Source organism: Sminthopsis crassicaudata, chromosome 1 (assembly GCF_048593235.1).
Source record: "Sminthopsis crassicaudata isolate SCR6 chromosome 1, ASM4859323v1, whole genome shotgun sequence".
NCBI classification, from domain to species: domain Eukaryota; kingdom Metazoa; phylum Chordata; class Mammalia; order Dasyuromorphia; family Dasyuridae; genus Sminthopsis; species Sminthopsis crassicaudata.
This window is the reverse complement of record NC_133617.1, coordinates 419,198,063-419,215,263: the sequence shown is the minus strand read 5'-3', so window position 1 is coordinate 419,215,263 and position 17,201 is coordinate 419,198,063. Positions and strand designations below refer to the sequence as shown.

At 39.7% G+C, this 17,201-nt stretch overlaps 1 long non-coding RNA gene across 3 annotated transcripts; it reads left to right on the top strand.

Annotated features, from left to right (window-relative positions):
• The first annotated feature begins 1,332 nt into the window (after positions 1–1,332).
• On the top strand, positions 1,333–17,180 carry LOC141550061 (uncharacterized). Of its 3 annotated transcripts, none has more exons than XR_012484510.1 (5): positions 1,333–1,572; positions 1,678–1,817; positions 2,503–2,539; positions 14,483–14,543; positions 17,093–17,180. It is a non-coding gene; the product is annotated as an uncharacterized LOC141550061 (long non-coding RNA). The 3 variants fall into 3 exon arrangements; XR_012484509.1 differs by lacking the exon at positions 17,093–17,180 and adding an exon at positions 14,825–14,911; XR_012484508.1 differs by lacking the exon at positions 17,093–17,180 and adding an exon at positions 14,880–14,966 and having other exon boundaries at positions 1,334–1,572.
• The last annotated feature ends 21 nt before the right edge of the window (positions 17,181–17,201 follow it).

Below are 17,201 nucleotides of genomic sequence, written 5' to 3'. Positions count from 1 at the left end.
CGTCCTGGGTGAGCTCCTGGGTGGAGACAGAGAATGTGACGGTAAAACGCCCGAGTTGTCGTCCCTCACAGACCCATTCCCCATAAGTTACCTCTGCAAGCCCAGTTAGATCTTTGCACTGCTCATTATTGGAAATGAGAAAAGGGAAGACAGGACTGAACCTTTAGGAAAATCTGCATTTATCTAATGGGGGAGATTTTGACTTTGGAAATACAATTATCTGATAGGCACCATAGTCCTATAGGCCTGAAGCTAAGAACCTTTCTTTTGGGGGAGAAACTTCAAATTTTACTCATTATTATTTTATGTTAAAATGTCTTTTATTTATTGCATTTTTGCCTATACTACTGCCCTCGGCTTCTCCCCAGTGAACTTTCCCTTGTAACAAAAATTAAAACACACACACACAAAACAGGCAAAACTAACAAATTGTGTCTGACAACATATACAACATTCTATGCTCATAGTCTTCCGCCTCAGGGGCCAAGCTTAATTATTATAATGGCTCAACATTAAGTTTTATGTTATTATTTAGACTTCTCACCATAGGAAGCAACTATATGAAATAAAGAAGAAAACATAAGGAAAAATTTGTAATTTTCTTTAAGTGAAATACAAAATATCCTTTAACAGTTTTTTAAAATAAAGGTAGAGAAAGATCATAAAACTGTTAAAATACAACTAATAATAAACGAGTTCTATAAGAAGAGACAGAAACCCCAAAGACAAAAGACCATCTCAGAGAAGGTAAAGAACTATGTTTCCTGAAACAACACCACCATCTTGTGGTCTTTAGGAAGAAGCCTTTTAAAACTATATCCCATCTTACTCCAGAGATGAATGTGACAAAGAGCCTTGTAAATAATGGGCTAAGAAAAGACTAGAACTGTGAAAATATGTTGTGAATCACTAATATTTAGAGAAATGCAATTTTAAACAGCCAAGATTTAATCTTATATCATACAAATTAATTAATCTTAAGATTAATTAAAATTAATCTTATATGATACAAAAATGACCCAAAAACTGGCAAGTCAGCATTGGCAGGATTGTGGGAAGGTTAAGCACATCAATTCACTCTTGGTGAAACTCTTGACTGCAGCCATTTTGACTAAGATACTAATTTGGAGTTAGACAGCAGAAGTATCCAACCTTAATACACCCTCTGGTTCAGTGGTCCTACCATTACCAGACATACAGCTGCTGCTCACCACGACTACTTTTTCCTCATTCAGAAAAGAGACTGGGTGATCATAGACTTAATTTTGGAGAATGGCTGAAACAACAAGTATATGAATGTAATGGATTATTGCACAGGAGGAAATTGGGGATATGAAGAATTCAGAGAAACATGGGAAGATTTACATGAAGCAATGCAAAGCAAAATTAGAAGTTAAATCAAGAGAATATTAGAAGCCACTGATCAGAAAAAGGGTGTGGAACTTTGGAGTAACTGAAAAACTGTCTAAAGACCCTTGGAACAGATGAATCACGTCTTTCGGCTCATTATAGGGAGGCAGGGGACTACTAGGGCAGAATGTTGTATACACTGTATGATATAGTCACTAAACTGTATGTTTTTGCTTTTCTTTATCATTGAATGAGTTGATTGGGATGGGGTGGGGTTGGGTGAGTATTGAATTGAGTATTGACTAAAAAAACTTTGTTTCTTAAAAGAGTGGTAGATTGGAAGCTGGGAGATCACATAGGACATGATTACAATGACGCAGACATGAAGTATGAGCATCAGGATAATGGTCTTGAGTAGAGAGGAAGAGAGAAATTATGAGAGATGAGGTGGAGGAAAGATGGATGTGGTGAGTGGGCCTTGAGAGATAAGAGAACCTCTGCATAAATGATCCTTGAGAAGTAAAATTTCCTTCTTTGGATCTTTATTTCCTCATCTGTAAAATGAGGGGGTTGGATTAGTTGACCTTGAAGGTCCCTTCCATCCTTAAATCTATGATTCTATTAGCCCAGAGACTTTGCTGGGTGATGGTGGGGGTGGTAGGAGTAATGATTAGAGGGGAAAAAACCCTACTTTCCTCATCTTATGGCTTCAAAGTTCCCTCAATATTAATAATTGTTTCCTGAGCTTCAAACTACTAGGCCCTTTGAGGGTATTTTTATAGGTATATTTGAAGCATGGCCGGGTGTGCATATTGGATGATAATAGTAATAGCTAGCTTTTACAGAGTGCTTCAAAAGTTGCAAAATACTTTAACCTATGGATATCTCTGAAAGAAAACCGACTTATTGGAGACAGGCAGGTGGTTATAATTAGATACTATTTGGAAAGAACTGATTTGATGGCCCGGGATCAAATCAGAGATTCCCTTATACGCATCCTTTTAGTCCAGACTCCTTGGTTCTGATTCCAATTCTTTTCCATGCATAGGAGGCTGTAAGTAGAATCAGGCTGGGAGACTGGGACCTTTGGGGAAGGGTTTTGGTTCCAGGTGAGATCAGATTTCCAACTACTTCCTCATTTCTGTCTTTCAGAGTTTTAGACCAGAGAGCAGAGAATCTGCAGAGGGAGGTAAGGTCCTATGCTTTATGTCTTGAACTTCTTTGGGATTGGGTCACAAGTCTTGTGGTCCATTCCCTTGAGGCTTTATCCCCATCCCCACTCTTTTCCTCAAGTCTACTGCATCCTATCTCTACTCCTATCCCATGCCCACCCCCAGCCTCATTCTTCCTTCCCATCCTCTCATCCCCATCACTATCCTTATCCCTGTCTTAGTCTTCATTCCCATCTCCTTTCTTAGTCATAGACTCTTGAGAGCTAGCTAGAATGTATATCAGAGGTTATCTAGTTCAGCCCACCTCTGAACAAAATCCCTTCTATCACATAGGAAATGAACAGTTATAAGGGTTTTACCTAATGAAGGGAAATCCAATAGTTTCCAAGGCAAGCAATTCCAGTTTGGGGAAGCTCTAATTATTAAGAAATTGTATCTCATATTTAGTTTCTATCTCTATACATTGCTCCTGCTTCTGTCCTCTGGGACCAAACATTTCACATGACAGTTATCATGGCTCCTGAAAATATTTTTTCCTCTAAATTGTGTTAGTCAATAAGCATTTATTAAATGCTTACCATGTGTCCCGATACTGTGCTAAATATTAGTGATAACAAAGAAAAGAAAAGACAGTCTCTTCTCTCAAGGATTAATGGGTGAGACAACACAACAAATAACTAGGTACAAATAAGATAGATGGAGGATAAATTGGAAATAATTGGAAGTAATTTTAGGGGGAAGACACTTAAGATTAATCCCTCACACCCATGAACTTGAGGCTCTTTCTTAGGTTATTATCAATGACTCTTCAAAAATGCAACTCCTAGAAGTGAACACCATATTGCTATGGTATGGTGCAAATAGACCTAATCACCTACAGCACACTTCTTTTAATGGAACCCAAATTAGAAATTTTTTCTTTGGTAGCCTATGCCATACCTTTGACTTCCTTCTTTTCTTCCTCCTGCTCTTCTTCCTCCTCCATAAATAAAATGCTTATTGAATGAATTAAATCCATTAAAAATAGAAATGTTCCATGAAAAAATCTGATTAGCAGAATTTGTCCACAGTGGCATGTACCATTATGGTATCAATCTGCTATATATTCATTCCTTTACTTGTTTATCTTCTCTCCCCTCCTACTTTATATGGGCTTTCTAGGGTTTGCTCCTCACCACTAATCAGAGCTGACATATTTAGACAGCTTTGGATTCCAATTATTTCTGAGAGATTAACCATGGTCTTGGGGCTTTGGACTTAAAAAGAAACAAGAACCATTTTTGAATAAAGCAGAAAGTGTTTTCAGAAGGAAGAAGTTGAGGGGAGCAGATGGGAGCAGATGTTTTAAACTGAATCTCTGAACCACCTATTAAAAAAGAGCCATATGGGATCATGGAATTTGAGAGATTGATGGAACCTCAATGCTCATCTACTCCAGCTTTTTCATTTAATGGATGAGGAAACTGAAGTCCAGGGAAGTAAGGGATCAGCCCAATGTCACACAGCTAGCCAGTAGTAAAACTGAAACTATAATCCAGATTTCCCAACATAGTTCCATGGGTGATGTTTCCATGGTAATCTCAGTTTTTTTTTCCTCGTTGAATATCTACAGTTTTTCTCAGATCTTTTTCATGAATTTCCATTAGCCATACCTATACCATCTTGCATTTGTGAAATTTATTATTTTAACCCATGTTTAAGACTTTGCACTTATTAAATTTCACTATTTCTTTTAGTCCAGTGTTCTAACCTGTCCAACTTAGTCATGCAATATATTGATCTTTGTGTCATCTGTAAATTACACACACATTTTCTATGTCTTTATATAACTCTTTGATAATATTAACAAGCATGATTCCAAGCACAGATCACTGGAATACTCTGCGAGATTTCCAGAGGCACTTAGTTGGTACAGGGGCTCAATGCTGGACCTGGACTCAGGAAGATCTGAATTCAGATTCAGCCTCAGGTACTTATTAGCTGTGAGGCCCTGGGGAAGTCAATTAACCCTGTTTGCCTTAGTTTCCTCAACTGTAAAATGGAAATAATACCACCTTCATCTCAGAGGATCAAATGGGATACTTGTAAAATGTTTATAGTACAGTGCTTGGTATATAGTAGGCATTTATTTAATGCTTATTCTTTTCTACCCTTTTTCTCTTCCCCTTTCTACTAAGTTGACTTGTCTTTGGGTCTAGTCAAGTCACAAAATGATAAACATCTTTCCATTTTGTTCCCAAGAACAGCATGAGTATTGTTCACATGTTAAAGTTTAAGTATTGTTCTCTCAATCTCTCTCTCATTTTCTCTCTTTATATACATACCTATATAGGGGTATATATATATATATATATATATATATATATATATATATACCTATATATACACACGACTTTCTTCTTTTTAAAAAAGGAAATAGATTTAATCTGAAATAATCTATTTTTAATCAAGCCATTCTCATTTAGGATTCCAATTTCCTATTTTCTGTTCCTGTTAACCAGTATTTTAATAATACTTTCTAAAATTTTGTTAAGAAATATAAATCAAACTCACTGTTTTTTTTTTCTTGAAAGTTAGGATATTCCCCCTTTTCTACTTCCTTAGTAATTCTATCATTTTCCATGCCTACTTTTTAAAAGAAAAATGTTATATCAATTTTTTACATCACTATCATTTCCCTGTGATTCCTTTTTCTCACTCTAGAACCATTCTTATAGCAAAGAAAAGCTAAATAAAACAAATGAACAACATGAGTTATATCTGACAGAAACTGAAAATTAATTGAAAGTAAGTAGGCATCCTTTCCCACCAGTTCTTGGAAGTCATACTTGGGTATTGCATTGATCAGTGTTCTGTTGTCTTTCAATGTTGCTTTCCTTTGTTCTAGTGTGCTCTTTGTGTAACTCATTTTGGTTTTGTTTACTTTGTTCTACATCATTTCATATGAATATTCCCCAATTTCCTTGAATTTTTCTTACTCATTTTTTTTTTTTTTTTGGCTGAGGTAGTTGGGGTTAAGTGACTTGTCCAGGGTCACACAGCTAGGAAGTGTTAAGTGTCTGAGACCAAATTTGAAATCAGATTCTCCTGACTTCAGAGATGGTGTTGTAGCTACTGTATCATCTAGTTGCCCCTTCGATACATTTTGTATCACAATTTTTTCAGTCATTTCCCAATGGATGGGCACCTTGGAGGCATGAAAGGCTGCTAAGAGCACCAGAATTGGGATAAAAAAGACTCGAGTTCAAATTCCATGCCAGACACTAGCTGTGTGACCATGGGCAAGTCACTTAACCTCTGTCTGGCTATCAATTATAAAATATGATGGTTAGACTCCGTGGTTTCTAGGGTCACATACAGCTCTAAATGTATAATCCTTTGAAAACTGCTTCATAAATATTTTGGCAAAAATAGAATTATTTCCCTTTCTCTTGACTTTCTTGTGCTATTTACCTAGTGGTGATATCTGTGGGTCAAAATGTCTATGATCTTTCAAAGATCACTGGAAGTTGTCCAGCAATATTATTGGCTAATTCTCTCAGTACTCTTGGATGCATATGGTCTTAGCCTCATGACTTGGTTCATTTAGGCATCTAGAAAATCTCATAACATTTTCTGTTCATGACACAATGGATAAAGCATTGGACCTAGAAATTAGGAAGACCTAAAGATCAAATCTAGCTTCAAACACTTAACTCCTATTTGTCATAGGCTCCTCATCTATAAAGTGGATTACTAATAGCATTTACCTACCAGGATTGTTGTGAGGATAATACTTGTAAAGCATTTTGCAACCCTTAAAAAGTGCTATGTAAATGTTAGCTATTAAGTTATTTTTATTTGCTACCTTACAAATTCTATACTTTCCTGACCAAATAGTAGAACAGAAAACGTAAAGAGGAGGAGGTAGTGATGCTGCCAGCATGGGCAAATAACAGGAAATTTTCCTAGCTTTTAGAGTCATGGACCCCTTGAACAGTTTGATGAAACCTATAAATGCCTTCTTACAATAATGAATTTAAATGAATTACATAAAAATACATAGGATTGATTATAAAGTAAACCAAAGGTTGGTGAAAATAAAGATTATTTTTTCCTCATCCAGATTCATGGGTCCTCTGAAATCTGTTTACTCATGCACCCCTTGGATTAAATCCCTGTTTTATGCAGAAGCCGCTGTTCCTTAATAGGAAAGATGGCTGAGCAATAATACTTGGATTCTTCAAAGGGGTTTGAATAGATATAGTCTCCTAGTGCTTTAGCTCACGTTTCTACTTCAGTTTGACCCAGAGTTAAAAATATAAAACCATTGTGTCATAACATTTCATAAGTTAATCACAATTGACTGCTATTTGCCTCTACTACTTCCTGAGATGCTTATCTCTTTCTCAGCTCCTCTAGGCCCTAGAGGAAAGCCAATTCAAGATTAGATTATTATTTACTACAGAAAATCAAGATGAAAGAGATAAGGGTATGAAAACTTTGATCAGCTGATGTTGTTTAAATGTAAGAAAAAGAGGGGGGAGTGAACTTCCCTCCTAGGGACAGCCTTTGAATAAACTGGACTTCTCAAAGTCATGTTTGCCAAGGGAACAGCTGCACCCAGGGGCCATTTGTGGAAGAGAGCATCTGGCATTCCCTTCCTCTCTCCATTATTAAGAATTCCTTGACTCACCCACCCCCCAAGTATTTCTGGTTATTTATAGCCAGGAAAAATGGCTTCATTCCATGGTGAGTAGCAGCCCCATTTCCCCTTGTGTCAAAGCAGCCCCTACTTCTGGCTAATTGCCCTATGATGTCACCCAAAGATCATAGGGATATTTTATTTATTTGGCTTTCAACCAAACGAACTCCCTCTGTGAGCTCATTGGTCATGTTGCATCTTTGGGGTGTGACTTCTTGGTCCTGCTGTCTCCAACTCCCTACCATCTGTGAGTAGAGTCTAGGAACTAGGAGTAACATTAACAAGTTGGATTAGATGACCTTTAAGGTTCCTTAAAGCTCTAAATCATCTGTGTTCCCATGTTTCCTTTTCTGACTATATGCTCTCTAAAAACCTAAGGTATGTATCAAATTACATCTAACTTTCTCTCTATTATACTTTTTTAAAGGTAGAATGCTCACTTCCCTCCAAGGTTTCTATTATTTTTACTTCAGCAATAGACTTGTTGTTGGTGAAAAATTAGGTCCAAAATAGCAGCTTTCCATATGGATTCTTCCACTTTGGAAGAATGAAATTATTATTTTTTAATAACTTTTTATTTTCCAAATACATGCAAAGATAGTTTTCAGCATTCACCTTTGCAAAACTTTGTGTTCCAATTTTCTTCCTTCCTCCCCCTTGCCCCCTGCCAATATAGGTTAAACATAAGCAATGAAAAATAAAATAATTAAAGTGTGACAAGAAATTACAAACTGCTTTGCTTTTGACAGAGATAGTCTATTTGAGAATTCATGAGCTTGAACATACACACACACACACACACACACACACACACACACACTCTTTTCAGGGGAAGAAAATGAAAGCAATATCAGAATTGAAGTTGTTATCATTGATAAGAGAGGATAAGTCAACTATAACGCAAACCCCCATAATAGTTCCTTCTCATAATTCATCTTTGGGGACAAACTTGGTCATTGTAATTTTGGAGCATTCTATTTTGATTACTTTGTTGTTATTCTTTCCATTCTCATTGTTGTTGTCATTATGTATATTGTTTTCCTGGTTCTGCTTATTTTTATATCAGTTCATATAAATCTTCCCATGCTTCTCTGTATTCACCATATTCATTATTTCTTACAGCAGAGCAATATTCCATCACATGCATGTCCTAAAGAATTTTTAGCCAGAGAGAGGACTATGGGAACTGAGTGTGGTTCACAACATAGCATTTTCACTCTTTGTTATTGCTGGCTTGCATTTTATTTTGCTTCACTTTTTCTCTTGTGTGGCACGATAATTACATAAATATGTATGCATATATTGGATTTAACATTTCTACGATGTTTAACATATATTGGAATACTTGCCATCTAGGGGAGGGGAATGGGGGCAAGGAGGGGAAATTAGAATTCAGGGTTTTGCAAGGGCTAATGTTGAATGCATATGTTTTGAAAAATAAAAAGCTTTAATAAAAATTAGAAAAAAAGGGGAAAAATAATTTGTTTGGCCATTCTGTAGTCAGTGGTCATCTATTTTGTTTCTAGTTATTTGCTTCTAAAAAAAGTTTTGCTAAAAATATTTTGGTGCACATTAGCTCTTTCTGCATTTGAACTTCATGGGTTATATGCCTAACAGTTGTGTATTTGGGTCAGAGGGATTATCCATAACCCAAATCCACATTTTAATAACTTTAAAAACATTTCAAATTTCTTTGCAGAATGATTGGACCAATTTACACTTCTATTAACTGTTTGTTTATGTCTGTGTGTATGTATATATGGATCTGTGTGTGAGTATGTATGTACATACCTACCACAATCCTGCTAGCATTGACTACTCGAGACTTTGTCATCCTTGTCACTTTGCTGAGTGTGTGGTAAACCCTCAAAGTTCTTTTGATTTTCAATGTTTTTTATTATCAGTTATGTGGAACTAGTTTATGGAGAACTATTTGATTTTCTCCTTTGATGATTTATCCCAGCTTTGATATTTTTAGTTCCATATACATGCATATATTCATACATATGCATAATATAAATGTATATATGTTTAGGTATATATATCAGATCCTTATCAGAGATATGGGTGTGAAGATTTTTTTCTCCTCAATCATCAACTCCTCCTCTTATTCTGTTGTGTTGATTTTGTTGGGGTAAAGCTTTTCAATTTCATGTAGTTGAAATAATCTATTTTATTTTTGGAATCATCTCAATGCCTTATTTGGTTAAAAGTTCTCTTCCTATGCATATAGAAGCCATGTGGGGAGCAATACAAATCTAGCTATAATTTCTCCACCCCAGGCCCTAAGCAGGTTGAATGGTTCCTTAAAGGATACTCTTGTGATGCTACATGACTCCTGATAGTCAAAGATACTTCTGAAAGACTGGGGAGAAAGAGGTAGAATTCAAGAGAGATAAGATGAAAGAGAAAAGGCTTGAACTTTGGAATGGCTAATGAAAGTTGCAAATATGTGGGGAAAATGGCTCCCTCCCCAATGTGGCTTTTGATTCCCAGTACCAGTACCTCTAGAGACAGATAGATGAAGCATTTATTAAGTATTGTACTATACATGTTACCTTCCCCATCAGTATGTAAGCTCCTGTTGAGTAGGGATTGTTTGATTTATTATATTTCTAGCTTCTAGCATGATGTCTGGCCTGCAGTAGGAGAAGGGTACACACTCAGGAGAATGATGGAGGCCTTCAGTCCATTGGGTAAATCTACTGTGAACTTATAGTAGACATGGACAAATGCTGGAGGATCTGTTGTGATCTGAATCATTGGCTAGAACAACCAAACTGATGAGACCTCAGACCCATTCCAGTGATTAAGTACATTTTTTATTTATGCCTTTTGTTTTCACACCATAATCAGTTTTGAAAAAGAAAATCAAAATCTCCCTCCCTTCAAGACTGCACCCTCTTTTAAAACAACAAAAAGAGATTAAGGAAAAACTTTTGACTTCATAGGTGCGTTTGACAATATATTCTGCCCTGAGAATACTACAGGGTTATTACTGACTAGAGTTTGACTTGCTTTTAGGGGTCTTTCTGTAAAGGGCTAGAACTGAGTAAATGCACTTGGATAATGGAGCACGTGAGACTAATTGCCAATTGGACAATTCTCTATTAACATGTTTGAAGGATGACCCTCCCCAACTATTCTGTGCTGGCTGGATCTGGGGTGTGGACAAAGAAGGGGAAATGACTTGTATGGGTGGAGTAGGAGGAGGAAATTGAGGCATTCTCCTGGCAGTGGAGAGAGAGGACTGCAAAATTCCAAGAATAAAGTCATTTGGTTATCCTGACTCTGGCTGATTCTAGGAAGACAGGGTTCCAACATCTTTCCATGTACAATGTTTTGTTTTATAGATAGATATATATGTTGTTTGTCCTTCATTCTCAAATAGGACCGTGACATCAGGGAGGTAATGCTATGACATGCAAGGGAGGGAGGGCTGTGCAAGGTCACCTGTCTCACCTTCCCCTCCAGAGCCATCTGGATCCAGTGGCCAGATAGGATGACTGGAGATGGCCCCGGATAATTGGGAGACCTTGACCTTTTTAAGCTAAGGTCTTCAAGGAGTCTCAGTGTTACTGAGTCAGTGACCATTCAGTGATTAAGACTAGACAGCAATCAAGGCAAAGAATGGCCTCTTTCACCTAGTCAAGAAAAAAAAAATCTAAATAGATAAATAAGCCTTCAGGATTTCAAGCCAAAACAGAAATGATTGTAATTTACACTCACTCTGAGTCAATCAGGATGCAACCATGTCTTAAACCAAAAATCACTGATAGATGATGTATAGATATCTACAGATATTTATAGATATATGTATATATCTATATTCTCTGCTTATTTCACACTGCCTTGGTTCTTATAACTTTTTGTTTCCTGTTTTCATAATTCATCACTTTATTGCATAATAACATTCTACTATGTTCTCGTATCCCATTGTTTTTTGTTTCTAGTAATTTGTTTTTGCAAAAAAATAATGCTCTAAATATTTGAATACATATGGGACTTAGTCTTTCATTTCCTTGGGCATATGCCCAATAATTTACTGGATTCAGTAATCTCTTAATTGCTAAATCCAATAATCTTTTCTCATCCTCATTCTTCCTGAGCTTTTTTGTGTTTGATATTATTGACCATCCCTTCCTCCTTGGTACTTTCTCCTCTGGTTTTTCATGATTCTTCCCTATCCTGGTTCTCCTCCTTCCTGACTGACTGCTCTTGCTCAGTTACCTTTGATGGATCATTATTCAATGCCTTACTTCCTATTCATGTATGTTCCCCAAGATTCTGTCCTAGAACGTCAAGTCTTTCTACTTGCTCTCAGTGCTCCCACTAGTTCCCACAAGTTCAATTATCTTTATTTGAATAATTTCCAAAACTAGATATCTAGTCCTCATCCTTTTCCTAAGCTCCCATATATCTCTAGCTGTCTACTAGTATTTCCATCTATGTGGATGGGTGTTCCATAGGCATCTCAAACTTAACATGTCCATAATGAAGTCATTACCTTTACTTAACACTTGTCCTTCCTAATTTATGTTTTCATAAATGGTGATTTATCTTTTAGTCACTCAACTTTGCATCCTTGGAGTCTGGATCAACTAACTCTGACTCTACCTTACTTCTGCCCCCATAGCTATCCAGTTGCCAGGTTTTGTTGAAACTATCTCCAAAACATTTCCTGAACCCAATATTCCTTTCTCCTCTTCTCCCCCACAGACACACCATCCTCACGCAGTCTCTCAATGCCTCTCCTCCAGACTATTACATTAGCCTTCTAATCAACTGACTTCCCTTCTATTTCCTCTCCAATCCATTTTCCAAACAGCTGTGAAATTGACATCCCTAAAGTATAGACCTGATTGTGTCAATCAAGAAATTAATTAACAAGCACCACAGGCCAACTTTGTGCCAGGCTGCAAAGAGTCCCTGTAATAATCCATTTTCTGGGAGTTTATATTTTTATTAAGGAAAATAAACACATATTTAAGGAAATACAAAATATATGCCAAGAAATTTTATTTTGGGGGAGAAGAGGGGCTAGCAGCTGGACAAATGAAAATAGACCCTAGTAACACTTGAGTTGTGCTTTGAAGGAAGCTAGGGATTCCTAGGGATTACAGTAGGGAAGAAGGGCATTCCAGGTATGGGGAACAGATTGTGCAAAGGTACAGACATTCACAGAACAATAGAATTGGAAATTTGGAAGGGACCTTAACAGGGGGATGGAATCTTCTGTGAGAGAAACAGTGAATGGGCCCATTGGGTTGGACCCTGGTGTGTAAAGGGGAGTTATATTTAAATCTGGAAAAATTAGATTGGAGGGAGATTGTGAATGGGCTTTAAATGCTGATCCCCAGGGGAATTGGTATTTTTATATGAAAGATAAAGGAAGCATTGGAGCTTCTGGACCAAGGTATAGTCAGGTCTGTGCTTTGGGAATGTCAGTCTGGAAACTGGAGGATGGATCAGAGAGAGCACAGGCCAGATGAAACGAGATCAGGAGGGTCTGCTGGAATTGTCCAGGTGAGAGGGGAGGCTGAAGTTGAGTGCATTCAAGCGGGTAGAGAGATAGATAGATGCGGCACATGTCCTGAGGTAGATAGCAAGACTTGGCAGCTGCTTGAACACAGGGGTGAGGGAGAGTGAAAACTTGAAAATGTACCAGCTACTGGTATAGTCCTGGGTCTAGTCAGGAAGACCTGAGTTCAATTTTGAGCTCAGACTCTTAACTAGCTGTGTGACCCTGAGTAAGAGATTTAACCTGTTTGCCTGTTTCCTCTGCTGTAAAATGTTAAATAATTCACAGAATTATTTGAAGATTAAATAAAAATAATTTATTTTTAAAATTGCATAGCGTGTAGTAAGTGTAAATAAATGATTATTCTCTTACTCTTAGCTTTCAAACCCAGATAACTGGAAGAATAGAGGGGCCCTAAATGGAGTAATTAGGAAGAGGAATGATCAATAAGCCCGCCAAAGAAGCTTCCATGGCTCCTTCTTTCCTCTAGAAGAAAATGTCAACTTTCTGTTTGATATTTAAAGTCCTTTATAATCGGACACTAATGATATCTTTCTGGACTGATTTCAGATGAATCCCCCTCACACATGTTAAGTACAGAATATTCCACCTGTTGCTCCCCTTATGGGATATTCTGTCTGCCATTCTGGACCTTTCTTCCTGGAATATCTATGGGGAAAATGATTTCTCCCTTCCCTTTTCTCTCTGAGAATTTGTCTCTTCTATAGTTGTGAAATTGATATCCCTAAAGCATAGACTTGATTCTGTCAATCAAGAAATCAATTAACAAGCATCGAAGGCCAACTCTGTGCCAGATTGCAAAAACCTTCCCAAATAGTCTGTTTTCTGGGAGTTTATATTTTGTTTAGGAAAATACAAAATATTTTAAATTTATTATGGGGGATGATGGTAGAAGAGGCTCTAGCAGTTGGGCAGATGAAAGGAGACTTTATGTAGGAAGTCTGTCCCTTTAAGGCTTAACCCAAGAGTCAGCTCTTGAAGTCTAGGAAGAAGTCTATCCTGATCTTCCCTGTTGTTAGTGTAACTAACTCATTGTTACTTTGTGGATATTTAAATTTACTTCTCTGCACATATTATTTTCCTCGGGTAGAATGTAAGTTCTTTGAAGGCAGGAACCCTTTTTTTTTTTTTTTTTTTTTTTTTGTCTGTGTGTCCACAGAGTAGGCCTTAATAAATACTACTTGAAATAAACTGCTCCAATCTCTCTGAAAATCAGGCCTCTGTTCCAGTGGAACTACTTCCTGAAAATTCTTTTTATTTGAAATTTCTAAAATTTCTTATCTATTTCCTTTTTTTGGGTGTCAGATGACAAAACTAGGGTGACAACATTCTTTCTATTTCTCCATCTGTTGATCTTCACCCAAATACCTTCTATCGTGTTTCCTAACTCTCATTTCTAGGTTTTCTCACACAAATAGGTTGTCTCTTTGAAGTCCTTTGGCTTACCTGTAGCTCTCAGATTAGGAAGTTCCCAAAGGGAGAGAAGCTCATCAAAAAGAAACCAAGATTTTGGTCAATTTTCCCAATCAGGCAAACCAAAATATGGACAATTTATTCCCTGTTCTGAACTTGTGAATTGACTCAGGGTTGTTGGAAACAGTGGCCTCCCAACATATCTCCTGAGTGTTCAACATTTCTTAATTTCTACCTGACCATTTAGCATCAACTTAGATGGTTTCTAAAGATAATTTTTTTCCCAGCTGTAAATCTCATACTATTTTTCTGGTTTCATAGCTTGGAGGTTTTATCAAGAAGAATTTGAAAGCCCTCGGGAGCTACCCTCTATCCTGAAAAGGTGACCTATCCCATTTTCCCATCTAATCAGCTCTAGATTTCTGTGTCCATCATGGGGTGGGGGAGAATCAAAGACTTATTGAAGGGGATGTGTGGTGAGGGGGTTTATGGGGAGGGATGTGGGGATGTTTATGGGATGGGAGTAAGGGGTTTATGGGATGTGTGGTGGTTTATGGGATGGAGAGTGAGGGGGTTAATGGGATGGGAGTGTGGGGGTTTATGGGATGGGGGTTTGGGGACGGAACAGGAGGGACAAAGATAACTCAAATGTCCCTTCCCTAGTTCCTGCCACCTTAACCCTCTCCAGCCTTCAGCCAGTCATTCCTGTTTCCTGCAGCCACAAGGCCAAGCTCTCTGAGAAGGGCAGCATCCGGCAGATGCTATGCACAGATCCGGGCTGTGAAGTGTGCAATTCTGTGGCTTTGGAGGCTGAACTGCTCTTCAAATCCACTCTGCCCGAACTGGCCTCCTGGGCCCTGCCATCTGATCTCTCTCTAAATTTGCCTTCTGACCTCTCCCTGGTCCCTAGCTCCTCACAGAACACAACTCCACCACAATCCTCCTCACGGAATCCCTCTTCCTCCATGACAGCCAATATCTTACCTGGTCATGCTCTTTCTATTTCTCCCATCCACTCAATGGACCTCAGTTTCTCCCTGCCCCATTCCTCCCCTTCAGCTACTAACTCTCTTCAGGGCAAATCCCCCATCAGGGTCCAGACCTACTCCCAGTCCAGTACCACTTCCAGGACCCATATATCCGTGCTGGCTCACACCTCCACTGTTGTCCGCACTTCTTTGATGACAGACTCTTCCACAGAAACTACTCCTCCTGGGGCCCTGTCCCCACAGTTAACTCCTAAGCTCTCAAAGGCCCCCACTCCTTCTCCTTCAGTGCAGCCAAATCCCTTGGTAATCCCACCTGTTACCCAAGCTACCTTCATGGCTCAAATTTCCTCAGTGAATCCCACCACCCCAGTTACTCCTTCATTTAATCCAGCTATTCCTCAGGAATCACCTAGCCAATTTATTACCCATACATCCTTGCTTAAGGATCTCCAATCAGTCACCATGGCCGCCTCTTCAGTTCCCACTCCTCCTATTGCTCCCACTTTATCTTTCACTCCTACCCTTCCTGTGGCTCCCACCCTTCCTGTGGCTCCCACCCTTCCTGTGGCTCCCACCCTTAGTACTATCCCACCCGCTATGGCTCCCCAGCCTTCCCTGGTTCCCCCCCATCCGATGGCTCTCCCCTCTTCTGTGGCTTTCCCCCCTCGGATGGCTCTCCCCTCTCCTGTTGCTCCTTCTATTTTCCCCCTACCTCCTGTGGCTCCCACTCCCCTTGTGGCTCCCAACCCTTCTATTCCTCCGACCCTCTCTTTTGCTCCGACCCTTCCTGTGGCTCCCGTCCCCCCTGTGGCTCCCACCCCTTTTGTGGCTCCCACTCCTTATTTTACTCCCATTCCTTCCGTTACCCCGGCCCCTCCTTTTGCTCCTGCCCCGTATTTTGCTCCCACCCCTTATTTTGCTCCCACTCCTTCTTTTGCTCCTGCCCCTTCTTTTGATGCTGTTCCTTCTGTTGCTCCCACCCTTTCTGTGGCCTCCAGCCCTGCAATAGCCCAAACTTCCGCATTAGACAGATCATTTTTAATAGACCCTGCTTACCTACGGGCACATAACCAACTCTGCCATTCTTCTTACATGGCCCATACTACCTCACTGGATCTCAACTACTCGAGAACTTACACCACTTCTGTGGCTTCTACCCCCTCCTTTGACTCTACCCATTCATCAGCCTTCACTTCCTCCAAAGCTCCTTCAATGACTCCCCTGTTCTCCAGGAATCCTCGTTCCTTCTCACCACCTACCACTTCAACCCCCTTAAAAGCTCCCACCTTATCAACAAAACCCTCCAGGACCTCCAGATTCCACGGCTCCTCCCTCACACCCAAGGCCTCTCTAGCCCACCCTTCCTCGATGGCCAGAAGCCTGGGGGATAGCCCTACCTCTTCTGTGGTTCATCTCTCCTCTCTGGTCCAAATGCCCTCCAGGGTCTGTACCACTGTGGCGAGCTGCCCCGGCTCCATGAGGCTCACCTCCTCTCAGGCTTCCACCCCCTCCACAATCTGCACTCCCTCTGTGGTTCACACTCCCCTCATAACCTGCACCTCCTCTGCAACGCCCCCCATTTCTGTGACTCCCACCTTCTCACAGGCCTCCTCCACCATACAAGAGAAAAACACCTCTCAGATTCTCAGATCTTCCTTGTTCTGTATTCCCTCTGGAGCCCAGACCCATTCCACAATTGAAACCACTTCAGCAGCCGCCACCACCTTAGAGGAACAAACTGTTTCCCAGGTGCTTAGATTCTCACTGGCTGGGACTAGTCCTGGTGCCCAGCACCCTCCTGGGACCCACAGCCACTCCGCCAGCCACAGGCCACTAGTGAGCAGCAGCACCTCACCAGTTCACACGGCCCCGCCGAATAGGAAACCCTTGGTGGACCGTATGCACATCAAGGACCCGGCCGTTTTTCTGAATCCCTCTCTAGTAGACTTCCAGCCTCCTCGACAACCTTCCTTGACTCCAAGGCCCCCGAGTCATCCCCTCTCACCAGCCACATGCGAAGGACCAGACCAGCTGAGCACCATTCCCAAAGT